Source organism: Leptopilina heterotoma, unplaced genomic scaffold (assembly GCF_015476425.1).
Source record: "Leptopilina heterotoma isolate Lh14 unplaced genomic scaffold, ASM1547642v1 Lhet_305, whole genome shotgun sequence".
NCBI classification, from domain to species: Eukaryota; Metazoa; Arthropoda; class Insecta; order Hymenoptera; family Figitidae; genus Leptopilina; species Leptopilina heterotoma.
Window position 1 is genome coordinate 323892 of NW_025111009.1, and position 13653 is coordinate 337544.

The following is a 13653-nucleotide window of genomic DNA, read 5'->3' on the forward strand; positions in this document are numbered from 1 at the left end:
ATTTTGTTGTTGTTATTATTATTATTTGAAATACTCGAACAATAATTTTAAGAAGGAAAAAGAAAATTAATTCTCTGTGTGTATTTTACAATAAATATATATATATGTAAATTTATGCCACTACAGTTAAAATTCATTTCCGCTAAGGTGACAGTAAATTGTTGGTGACAATAATTTCCGTTTGTTTTCATTTTTTGTTGACAACTAGTGTATTGCAAAATGAGGAAATAGAACGTGTTACTGTCAACGGATAAAATTTCAGAAATTATCGCGCATCGTACACTTATTTTATTATTTTTTTTTTGAAATTATTACGGCCTCGTCATTCGAGTTAAAACACGTGTTACAAACTCATGCCAACTTCTAATGTTTTGTTTCATCGTTCGTTAAAATTAAACCAAGCGGCCAAATTGAAAATAATTGTACAACAACCTTACAGAAATTATTTATCAAAACAATGCAAAATAAGTCATTTCTTTATCTTTAGAAATTATTTCAAGAATATTGAACTTTACTAATTTCTAATTAATTAATTCATTCATTCATTCATTTTGAATGAATTAATTTTTAATTAATACTACAAAATTAATAGTAAAAAATAATATTTTTAATAATTAAAATTGGTTCGTTCAGTTCATTCCGCTTGTGAGAGAACTTTCATGCCATCTGGACGGCAACTCACAGAGTTAAAAAGGCGCGAAATTTAAATTCCAAAAAACCAAAAAGCGAACCGAGTAGAAATAATTGTTTAGGTTATATTTAACTCTTAAAATGTTTGTTTCTACATTTCTATTATATATATTAATGAATATTATAAAAAATATAAATAAATTTATTAATATTTGTTTAATAAAATATAAACAATACAACCGTAAATTGTTTAAGTAAATAAGTTAATAATAAATATTAAAAGTATTTTAATAATAAAATATTAAATGAATAAAATATAAATGAATCAATTTTTATTCATTTGTTAATAAATTTAATTTTTTGCAATATATCAATTTTTTTTTTGACATAAAATGATTTGTCAATTTTATTTAAAAATGTGAGATGCAAAGAGAGACAGAAAAAGAGTGAGAGAAATAGAAGATTAATTAGAAAAACATCGCAGAGCTTTGTAATAATGAATAATCGTTTGAATTTTCATAGCATGCGAGAGCAATTATTACAAAAGTTATAAATATTAAAGTAGACGACTAATTATTGCATAAATGCTTGTAATCGCAATACGAGATCTCATTGAGTCGATTTCATTTGTCACAGTATGTTTAACTATTCAATGTGTCTCGAACATTTTTTTTTTCTTAATATATATTCACACGGAAGTGTGCGACGAATAATAATCACGGCCATCATAGTTTATAATAATAAATGTTGTTGTGACCATCCCGTAAGTATAGAAAGAGAGAGAAATTCTCTAAAGCGCATCTTTAAAGCAAAAGGGACAAGAAAATTGTGGGTGGATTAGTGCATCAGTAATGTCTCGAATAATTTTCGACCCCTGACACTTAGAATTAAAAAATAATTTCATCCAGGAAAAAAGAATTTACTTTTTTTTATCTTAAAAAAATAAAAAAAAATTTTCTTCTTGAAAGAGAAAATTTTTTAGGTATAACTATTAAATTTTAATTGAAATTTCTTAAATAAAACTATGCAAAACGTAAAAGTAATAACGATATTAATAATAATTTTTAAATTTAATTAATTTAATCTAATTCAATTTTATTTAATTAATAATTATTTTTGAATAATTTCATGATCAAAATTTTTAAAAACTCACTTATTAATTACATAATTAATTATTATTGTTCATATTTTCAAAAAATTTAATAAAATTTTTTGTAAGAATTCAATTATTTTCTAAAATTTTAATAAATTCTTCGAAACAATTCAATTATTTTTATAATTATACATAGTAAAATTTTTTGCAAAAATTCAATTATTTTCAACCAAAATTTCAATAAAATTTCATGAAAAAATTCAATTATATTCTAAAATTTTAATAAATCCTTCAAAAACGATTTAATTTTTAAAAATTTTTAATAAAATTTTTCTAAAATCCAATTATTTTTAAAAATTTTAATAAATTGTTCGAAATAATTAAATTATTTTTATAAGTAGTAAAATTCGTCCCAAGAATTAAATTATTTTTTTTAAATAATAAAATTCTTCTTAGGAATTCAAATTTTTTCAATAGAATTTTAATAAACTTTAAATATCAAATATTTTAATTATAATTATTGACAGACATGCTTATTTTAAAAAGTTGAAAAAACTTGTTTGTTTAATTCAATTATTTAAAAAAATTTTAATTAAAATTATCCAAAAAACTACATTATTTTCAAAAAAACTTTAAGAAATTCTTCAAAAGTATTTAATTATTTACAAAAACTCTGATAAGATTATGTATTCTTAAAGTTAGTGACCGTTTATTAATTAAATATTTTTGAGTAAAAGGCTTATCGGTCGTGTTTTTTTTAAAGTAAGAATGAACTTTTTTTAAAAATTAATTACCGACCTGAAACGTCGAAACTTTTGTTAATAAATAAATTAATTTAAAAAAAAAATGAATTTTTACTTAAAAAAAAACATGACCGATAAGCCTTTTACTTAAAAATATATAATAAAATTGTTTAAAATAGTTTTATTTTCTAACAATAGTTTTAATAAAACTTGAATAGTAAAATTATTAATTAAATAATTATAATTATTACAATCATTAACAAAATCGATTATATTCAATAAATTAAAGAAATTTTTTAAAAGAATAATTCAATTATTGTCAAAAACTTTAATAATATCTATTCTTCCAAAGAATTTAATTATTTTCTAAAAATTTTAATAAAATTCAATAATTAAATGTTTAATTTCAATTATTTAAAAACACGATTATTTTAAAAACATGAAAAAAGTTGTTCATAAAATTCAATTACTTTCAAAATTTTTAATTAAAATTATTTAAGAAACTACATTATTTTTAAAAAAATCCAAAGTAATAATTATTCAAATGAAATTAATTAGGATTTTCAAATATTTTAATAATAATTCTTCGCAAGAATTCAATTATTTTCATAAATAATAAAATTCTTTGAAGGAATTTAATTATTTTCAAATTTTTTGATAAAATTCTTTGCAAGATTCAATGACTTTCAAATTCTTTGGAAGAATTCAATGATTTTCAATACATTAATTTTAAAATTGAAAATATTTAAAAAGACAAATCGAACAAAATAGAATTAATTCTTGAAGGAATATTGAAATCCGTGAATTTTTGTTTCTACATTTAAAGGGTCAATTAATTATTAAAGTAAAAAAAATTTTTATTTATAAATTTTAATAAATTACATAAATAATAATTTTTCGACAAACTTTTGATAAAATCGAATCTTAATGTCTCCAATAATCAGAAAGATACATTTCCGTCTAAATATAAAATAAACATTAAAAAATCTAAATTTAACATTTTATTTTAAAAATTTTATTTTCTAGAATTGATCAACGACCATGCAGGAAAAAAAATTTTCGAAAGATAGAATCTTGGTGATTTATTTCGCATACAGTAGTATTTATTTTCAAATAGAATAGTATAAAAAAAATAAAAAAGAAGAAATTTTTCCAAACTGATCTCGAATCAACGCAACGCAGGAAGGACTTGGTTATTGCCGAGTGCGAGAAATTCGATTAGATTGGATTAATTAAAATCGATTTACGAGAAAATTGATAACTCAGCGGAAATGTTATCACGAATGCAAGAGTTGAAAATTCATATTTAACTTCCGTAGCTATCAAAATGCTTCTGTAAAATGAGTTCATTTATACTTTCAGTATAATAATAATTATTTAATTCAAAAGAATTCTATATTTCATTTTTTAATTAAGAAACATAAATAATAATTGAAATCTGCTTTCTTCTTTAATGTTTTAAAATTCTAATCAGTCAATGAGTTTATAATACTGAGAGAGTTCATTATCCAGTGAACTGTAAAAATTGCTGAATGTAGAAAATTACATGAATAACCCGCATATATATAAAACTTGTCGATGAAAATACTTTTTTTAATTGTTTTTTTATCTTACAAATACAGTGAAAAAAAAATTTGATTCAAATAAACGATTGCATGTGTGTTATCAAATAAATATTTATTTCAATCGAATAAATATTTAGTTCAATCAAATTAATTTTTACTTATGTCTATTACATTGTACTTGCTTCCAAATACTGAAATTATTGCTTCAAATGCAAGATTTAATTTAAAATTATTTGATTGAAGTAAATATTTATTCGATAATAAATATATTTAATTACCTACTTATTAATAAATATATTTATTTATTATTTATATTTATTAATAAATTTATTTATTATTTATTTATTAATAAATTTATTTATTATTTATTTATTTATCAATAAATTTAATTTATTATTTATTTATGTGAATCAAATAAATTTTTTTCACTATAATATCGATAAATAAGACAAAATAGAATCGAAATGAGCCATAAAGCAAATATTTCAAATAAGGCGAAAGAAAAAATTTCAAAAAGTGTGAATTTTTTCGAAATTCTGCCAATAAATGTTCAATAATGATTATTTATTCATGAAGTTCTTATATACTATATTGAGAGAAGACAAGTTTTTTATTCTCCTTGATAAATTCCATTAGTCTGGAAATAACTGGATATTACCGAAGAATCTTTTTGAATACTAATTTTTTTTTTCTTTTTTTACTTTTTTACACAAAAGTTTTTGAGGGAGAGAAAAAAAAGAAGAATTCGTAAGTAAATATAATAATCTAAAGTGAAATTGAGAAGTTAGCAAAAAAGTGCTTTCCATTTAATTCCGAACAAATGAAGTTTTTCTTTTTTTATCTTTTTCCTTACAGTTTTTTCCTTCAGCTGCGAGAATAATTAAGGTCATGGCACAGATTTTAGCATAAGCGCGTACAATTGTCAGGCATCCAGTATATTTTCTTCAAAGAAAAAAGCTTTTCCCGATAAGTAGAATGTAACATCTCAGAGACTTTGGTTTTTTTTTATAATATATATTATAATCTTGAATTAAAATGAAAAATGATTTTTTCGAGATTGATTTTCTTCCTCTCACTATTTTTTTTTAGTTTTCATACGTGACAATTTCTTTTTGTTTGTTTTAATTTATTCCCTATTTATTTTATTTTTTTAGTTTATTTATTATTTATTTATTTATTTACTTAATTTAATTTCTAAGGAAAATATTATTAATGTAAATAATATTATACGAAACAAGAGAAAAAAATAATAATAATATATAATAAATTTCCAATTGATTTAATTTTTTTCAATTAACATTTTCTTTTGCACTTTAATTTGATATTTCAATTAAATGTTTTTTTATGAATCAAACAAAATTTTTCAAATTTTAAATTCAAGATAAAAAAAATTTGAACTCTGGTAATTTTTTTTCTCGCTTCGATGTGAAGCCTACACAAATTGATATATATATATATATATATATATATTAATGTCTATACGACAGAAATGACATTTCAAAACAGGTTCAAGTTTTCGGAGTGTGACAAAAAAAAAAAGAAGTCTCATTGGAATATAAATTAATTTAAATGAAGTTATTACAAAAGTTGAAATTTATTATGTCTTTAAAAAATTTTGAAATATTTTTCCAGTTGTTCCTTATCTATCAATACACAATTAATTCAAAAAATTCTTCTTTAGTTTTATTTCATTTTTCAATTTTTTATCACAATTTTAATTAAAATGAGTGATGGAAAAAAAAATGTTGATATTTCATCATTTATTTGAAGAACATTTTTATATTGTATTCAATATACCTTTATATGGAATTCTCTAGAATTAAAAAATTTAATTTCAAAATCCCAATTAAAAAGTCTAAATTAATTTATTTTAATTGCATCACATTTTAATAAACGAAAATATAATAATTACAAATTGAAAAAAATAACTAAAATATGGAATTCAATTTATTTGAGGTATTTTTAAATGAGCACTAAATTAAAATGGGAACATGTTTTGCTTTTTATTTTAATTAAAAATATTCATTAAAATGTCAAAACAAGCTTGAAAAAATTAAAAATATCTTTTTGTCCAAAATTTTAATTTTTTCAATTGTTGTTTAATTTTTCTAAAGTTATTCTGATTCGAACAACTATTTTTGCACTATTTAATTATTTACTACTTTTTTTCCTTTTCATACTACAAAGAACTTTTATTTATTTATTTAAATTTAAAAAATTTCTTTTAATAATTAATTATTATTACTTAGTAATAATTAATAATAAAATTATTAAATAGCAACAAAGTTTATACAACCACCTCGCATTTTTCGCACCATTTAATTATTTGCTCCATTTTTTTTAACGTATACAAAAAAAAATATTCAACATTTTTTTTCAAATGCGATAAACTTGATTTGCATCTGTTAATTGAATTTTGTTTATTTGTTTATTTCGCGCGATGTAAAAGAGAAACAAACATTTTCACATCAAAGGAAAAAGGATTTGAAGTCACCAATTTTTTTTCCTTCGCTTTATTTTTATTTTTATTTTTTTTGATTCGTGGAATGTTGACAATTGAAAAGCTTTGCTTATTCTGAAGAGGAGGAAACTTTTGATTGGTATACGTTTTGCATATATGCAAGGCCTGGAATTAATGAAGAATCGAATTTCGATATATTGGGAGTATATACATGTATATATGTATATGTGTGGGCAAAAAGGAAAGTATTTGAAAGCTTTTTTTCACCTACTGTGGCAAATGCATATTTGAAACACCCAAGGGAAATCGCCTTTAACTTTGTCACACTTTACACTGTCCTGACTCTCTTCATTACGAAGAGCAAATCAAGTGCAAAAAGTAGAGTCGAGATGATTTTTGCCAAGTTGGCACTTTGCCATCAAAAGACCTTTTCGCATAATGACATTTCTCATATTATTTGGAAAATCGTATACAATTTACGATAATTCATCAAGAAATTTTCTATCAAAAAAAAAAAGAAGAAAAATAAAAATTTATGAATTATTAACTGATCGTTTGTTTTCTTTCAACGATTACAAGGACAATAAGTGTCAAATATTTCCGACAAAATTAAATAACAAAAACATTTTTCAACTTTCGTTTCGAAAGGAAAAAAGTATTATATTTATTTTTTTTAATATTTTTAAAATGTCCTCGAAATTTTGGACAAATAATGTTTTCTATAAAGTAGCAAATAGTCTATATTATAAAATAATAGTCTATAAATATTAATTTATAAGCAATGGAATTTTTTTAATTATAAAAAAAGTTTTCGAGGGAGAAAATGAATTTCTCCACTTGAGAACGTCAAGGTCGCCACTAGATGGCAGGAGAAATTCCAGGAAAAAACTAAACTGCCATCTAGCGGTGACCTTGGCGTTCGCAGGTGGAGAGTAGCATCTCCATAATGAATCTCAGAATATTTATAAAAAATATCAATAAATCAATATCAAAAATATCAATAAACATAAATCAAAGTAAAATAAAATTAAAATTACTCACATAATTTCGTAGCACTCCTAAATTTTTAAAAGTAGTACAGCATCTGGAAAAGGAAACAAAAAATAATCATAAGAAGTTTTCAATAATTTTTCAATTCGTCCGTTAAATATGAATAAATATAAATAAATATAAATAACTATAAACAAATGTAAATAATAAAATAAATAAATTTAAGGTAAATAAGATTAACATCAAGGAGAATTTGTATAAAATTTGTTGCTGCCAATGTAAAATAGTAGAGAATTTGTTCGAAATTAAAGATATATAGATAATTAATTTATTTCTATGCGCGTTTAAATGATTTGTTAATTAAACGAATCACCTCATCAGCAAATCGCTTCAATTTCAATTTAATTTCAAGAGAAAATCAATCCTATATAAATTATCAATCCACATTGCAGTTATATAAGAGAACAATAACCATTTTGATTTATTTATATAATAAACGTTTCGTTAATTGATATTTTAATCTCATTGGATAATTTTGTTCATTAATTTAGATAAAAATTTTCCATTTAATACAGTTAACAATAAATAATAATAAAATAATTATATTTTTAATAATTGTCTTATAAAATATTAATGCCAGTTTTAATTTTGACAAAAAAAAATTATAATTGTCAGTAGATTATAAAAGTTTATTAATTATTTCTTTGTTAATTTCATTTATTTTATTTTTGTTTTATTTTTATTTTATTTCATTTTATTAATAAACATAAATTAATTTATTTTTAATTTTATTTTTGTTTTATTTCATTTTATTAATAAACATAAATTAATTTATTTTTAATTTTATTTTGTTCTAGTTTTTTTACTTATACAGAAAGAGAGATATGAAAGAAAATATTAAAAGAACTTTGAAAAATGAGAAAAATCGCAAAAAAACAGAGAATAGATAAAAAAATGAAGAGTAAAAACAAAAAGAAAGAAAAAAATTAAGAACTTTGATTGAAAAATATGAAAATTTTACATTCTTTTTAAAAAGGAGAATTGCTTTTTATATTTTTTCAGCAAAAATTGCATAATATCAAAAATCACTTAGCCTTTAAGTCGATTTCCACTTTTATTTTTCAGTGAATCAGCAAATCCTTTGAGATCTCTAAATTATAAAAGCGTTCATGATTGTACAAAAAAGATTCTCAATTTTTTACACAATTGCAAGATAATGAAGACCGCTTTTTAACAGAAATAAAAAAAAAAAATTTTTAATACATTTTTTAAAATTCAATAAAAGAAAATTAAAATTTTTATTCACAAAAACTAAAAGCAAAAAAGAAAAATTAATGAAAAAAGAATTTGTAAGAAAGTATTAAATAAAGAAAAAACTGAAAATTGAATATTAATAAAAAGAACTGTAAATTAAATATTAATATATAAACAAATAAAAATTAGAATTTTTGACGCCAAATAATAATAACAAAAAAATATAGAAATAAAAAATTTATTTATTTATTCATTTATAGAATTAAATATTAATAAAAAGAACTGAAAATTTAATATTAATATTCAAAAATAAACAAAAAGTAAAAATTTATTTATTCATTTATAGAATCAAATAATAATAAAAAGAACTGAAAATTAAATATTAATAAACAAAAAATTAGAAATTAAAATAAAAAATTTATTTATTTATATTATTTATTCGTATATAGAATATATATTTATAATTATTTAAAAATAAAAACTTTATCAAAAATTATAAAGAATGAATAAAGAGGAAAATATAAAAAAAAACTCTTTTTCTCATTGAAAAATTTCGACACTATAATAATACTTTTTTCTAAAAAAAATGAGTAAAAAAAATTTCAAAAACTTCTATTCAATTTTGATACAATGGACGGGCATTTATATTCCACAGGCAATACTTATTTAAATCATGTAATTTACAATTGAATGTAATTTAATATTGTGAGATAAACTTGTTATAACTGTATGCATTGAATGAAGTTATTTTACACACGTCAAAGAGTCCATTCGTAAGTTACGTGATTTGATATTGTATATATATCATCTATTTTCACGATTACATTCACACTAAAATTGTTATGAGGGGCTTTTGTCATTTTACAAATTGGGTTATACTTTATAATATACGTAAAATCGATTTCAAAATTCAGCAAGCAAAACGATATTCAATTTCAATTTTACATACTGCCCTCTGTCTTTATAGGATTCATTGAATCTGTTTCCAAAATATTTTATTGGAAAAGGGAGAGAAAAATATTATTGTCCATTTTTCATAGTTTTTTCGAAAGATCATATTTATATTAAAAAGGAGGAAATATTGTTGGCAAGCTTTCAGAAAAAAAAGAGAAAAAAAATTCGGAAAAATGAATTTATTATTATAGAGAAAAAGAAAAATATTATTGTCAATTTTTTTTTCAAAATTTCATTCAAAATATATTCAAGTAGGAAGATTATTAAGAGGGAAAAAATGGTCAAATTTTCTCAAATTGCTTTCAAAAATATATATTGAAATATTACTGACAAAAAAATATTAAAAATATTTAAAAAAAAATATTAAAAAAAAATATTAAAAAAAAAAAAAAAAAAATATTACTGACAATTTCTTTTCAAATTACTTCCAAAATATTATTAAAGAAAAAGAAAAATATTACTGACAATTATTTTCAAATTGCTTCCAAAATATATATTTAATATTATTAAAGAAAAATAATATATTATTGTCAATATTTTTCTCGAATTTCTTCAAAAATTTATTTTTAATTTTTTATTATTAAAAAAGAGAAAATAAATTATTGATAACTTTTTTTTCAAAACTCAATTAACTTTATGGTTAATTTCTAAATTTCAAATTTTTCTATTTTCATAAAATAATAAGTATAAGAATATTTTTTCACGAAATGTACAATTCAGAATTGAAAAAGTATAAAAACAAAATGTGAAAACTGGCATTAAGATTAATCACAACAAAAGGCAGTTTGTTTGAATAAGTCAATAGTTATAAAAAAAAACCCGTACTTATAAATTGAAAAATTGCGCGTCGCTTTTTATTCAAGAGAACAGAGTCGTGAATATTAATTTCTTTCTTCTTCGCAGGATTTACTCTATTTTTTTCATTTTTTTTAACCTTTAGCTACACACACTTTATTTCAAATATTTATAAATTTTGAAATTTGAGAGTATTATTATTTAAATTATTTTTTTTACAAATTGTGTTAAATTTAATATTTTTTGTGTGATAAAAAAACACATACTTTTAAAATTATAACAATAAAATATTTCTTTCTTACAATATTAAAAATTTATAACTCAGTGATATTTTTAGAAACATTGAATAATTTTATTTAAATAATACTCACTTTTTTAAAAATCAAATTATCTATTTTAAAAATAATAAAACGTAAAAATTTTTAATTCAAATCTTTTTTTTATAAAAATAATCATATATTCTAATATAGGGAAATTAGGGAAAAATTAGTAATTTTTATTAAAAGTACTGAAAGAAATTAAATTTTTAGAATTCATAAGAAAATCTTGAACAACTATCATAAAATAAATAAATGATTTAATGAATAATTTTTCTTAAATAATTCAAAATTAATTGAATTTTAAAAGAATTGCGTTTACAATTATTATAATTTTTTTTTTTTATTTATTTTTTTATTTATTACTCTCTCCCTGCACAAGCCGCAGGGTTCGAGGCAAAACTTCCAATACAAAAAAAAACCTTAAAGATAACTTACAATTCTAACATTTTAACCTTAACCTAATATAAAAACTAAATCTATCTGCCAAGTGCCTGGGTTTCCGTTTCCAGCTTCTTTGTGCCCAATTTGGCTTCGTCAATTATAAAACTAAGAATTATTTCTACGTTCCCACCCTCGCTCTAGTTTTTTCTATTTCTTTCATCCATTTCTCTCCCTCCCCTTATTATAATTTTATAAAATTTCAATGTTGAATGAATTTAATTAGAAATTTTAATGAACTTGGATTTTTAAAAAATTTTAATAAGTCCAAATCTTGTAAAATTAGTTAAATTTATCAATATATATTCAATTAATTATTAAAAATAAAGAATTTTAGTTAAAAACACTAAATAGAAATTGAATTTTGAAGAAATTACAAATGATTGCAGAAATTTAATTATTTTCAAAAGTATAATAAAATTCTTATCAAAAAATTTCAAAAAATTTAATTAATTAATTAATTAATTAATTTAATTAATTCATTTTAATTTCAAAATTTACAAAAAAATGTCGACAAAATCCTAATTATTATCTTTATAAATAAAAAAATACTTTTTCAAAATTCAATTATTTTAAAAAATTTTAATAAAATTCTTGGCAAAATTTCAATTATTTTCAAAAATTTTCCTCATTTTAATGATTTTCAATATCTACTATTTTAATAAAATTAGCCAAAAGAATTCAATTGTTTAAAAACAATTTTAATAAAATTGTACGCAAACATTTGGATACAATTAGCAATTTTAAAAATAATAGAATTTAAAAATTTGTAATTCAAATTTTTGTTGAAAACACTAAAAAAATCCAATTTTGGAAAATTACAAATAATTGCAGAAATTCAATTATTTTCAAGAGTGATAAAATTCTTCTCATAAAATTCAATTATCTTTCAAATTTAAAAAAAATTCTCGTCAACAAAATCCCAATTATCTTTATAAACAGCAAAATTCTTCCTCAAAGTTCAGTTATTTTCAAATCAATTTCAAATTCCCAAAAATAGTACGCAAACATTTAATTATTTTCATAAATAAAAAAAATTTCTCAGGAATTTAATTATTTACAAAATTTTTTATAAATTCCTTCGCAATAATTCAATTATTTTTATAAATAATAAAATTTTTTCAATTATTTTCATAAAAAATAATTAAAAATTGTTTAAAATAATAATTGATTTAAAATGATGAAAATAATTTTGAAAAAGTTACTGTAATAATATTCTTATAATATAAACCAATTATTTTATCACTCAGTGATTCTTAATTAATATAAAACATGAAGAAATCGATCACTCCGAGTCTTCGACTCGGAGCAATCGCTGTCTTCATGTTTTATAAAAATATTCTTATAAGTTATTGAATTTAAAAAAATTTGAATTTGAATGTTTTGAAAAATTTTAATTCCTACGGAAAATAATATTTAAATATTTATTTAAAAAAAACTTATTGATGTTTTCGAATAATTTTACAATTAAAGAAATTCGTGAATAAATGTAACAGATAATTTTTTTGAGTAAAATTTTTTCCTTTATTTTCTAAAAATTTAAAAAATTTCAATTTCATTTTCAATTATAATTTGTAATTGACAAATAGAATAAAATATGTAATGTTTCTTTTCCAAAAGAAAAGAATGAGTTTCTGAACAATTTTGTTATTGAGAAATATAAATTATGCATAAAATGGATTTTTATTTTCTATTTCTAAATAATAATTTTTCAACAATTAACAATTTTCTATTTTTTATAAATAAAAAGGAGAAAAATTTGCATAATTTAGATCAGTGAAACGAAATTTGTTATAGAAAAAAGCATATAATAAACATATTTGTTAATCATAATTTTTTTATTTTCTAATTTCAAATATTGTTTTATTATAAATTATGCAAAAATACCTGCATTTTTTCGATCTGTCAAACAATATTTTTTAATGGAAAAAAAATAAAAGTATGCACAAAAAATAACTTCAAAGTGTGGACAGAGACAGACAGAATAAAAGAATGAAATACGAAGATTATTATAGTTAATAATTATTATAAATAATGAAATTCTATTTAATAAATTAATTTTTTCGATTTTTGGAAGACGTATATAAAAGGTAAAAGAAAAACACTCTTTTACTTTTTTATAAAATAGACGACGTTTCGGTGGTCAGGTTCGCCACCATCATCAGGTCACTTTAATAGAAAAATTTTTTTAAAAAAATTAATACAACAAAATTTTGAAAATTTAAATTTAAACAAAAAATAAAAAACAATTTTTACCTAGTTAAAGTCAATAAATAAACATCACGTCAATAAATTAAAAACATAAATAAACGCAATACAACAAAAAAATAAAATATTTAAATTTACAAATCACAAACATATTAAAACGAGTGATTAGTCAAACTGACTGAGCCGGTGACAATTTTCGCGT

General features: G+C 20.2%; 2 protein-coding genes across 3 annotated transcripts in view; one reads left to right on the forward strand and one right to left on the reverse strand.

Moving 5' to 3' along the window:
• The window catches only part of LOC122504572 (putative Dol-P-Glc:Glc(2)Man(9)GlcNAc(2)-PP-Dol alpha-1,2-glucosyltransferase), a 181922-nt gene that overhangs the window by 49795 nt on the left and 118474 nt on the right, over positions 1–13653 (reverse strand). For both annotated transcript variants that reach the window (XR_006301845.1, XR_006301844.1), the window contains one exon: positions 7534–7576. The gene's annotated coding sequence lies outside the window, so the exon portion shown is untranslated. The remainder of the gene's footprint in view (positions 1–7533; positions 7577–13653) is intronic.
• The window catches only part of LOC122504571 (excitatory amino acid transporter 1-like), a 53322-nt gene that overhangs the window by 19882 nt on the left and 19787 nt on the right, over positions 1–13653 (forward strand). The window lies entirely within an intron of this gene.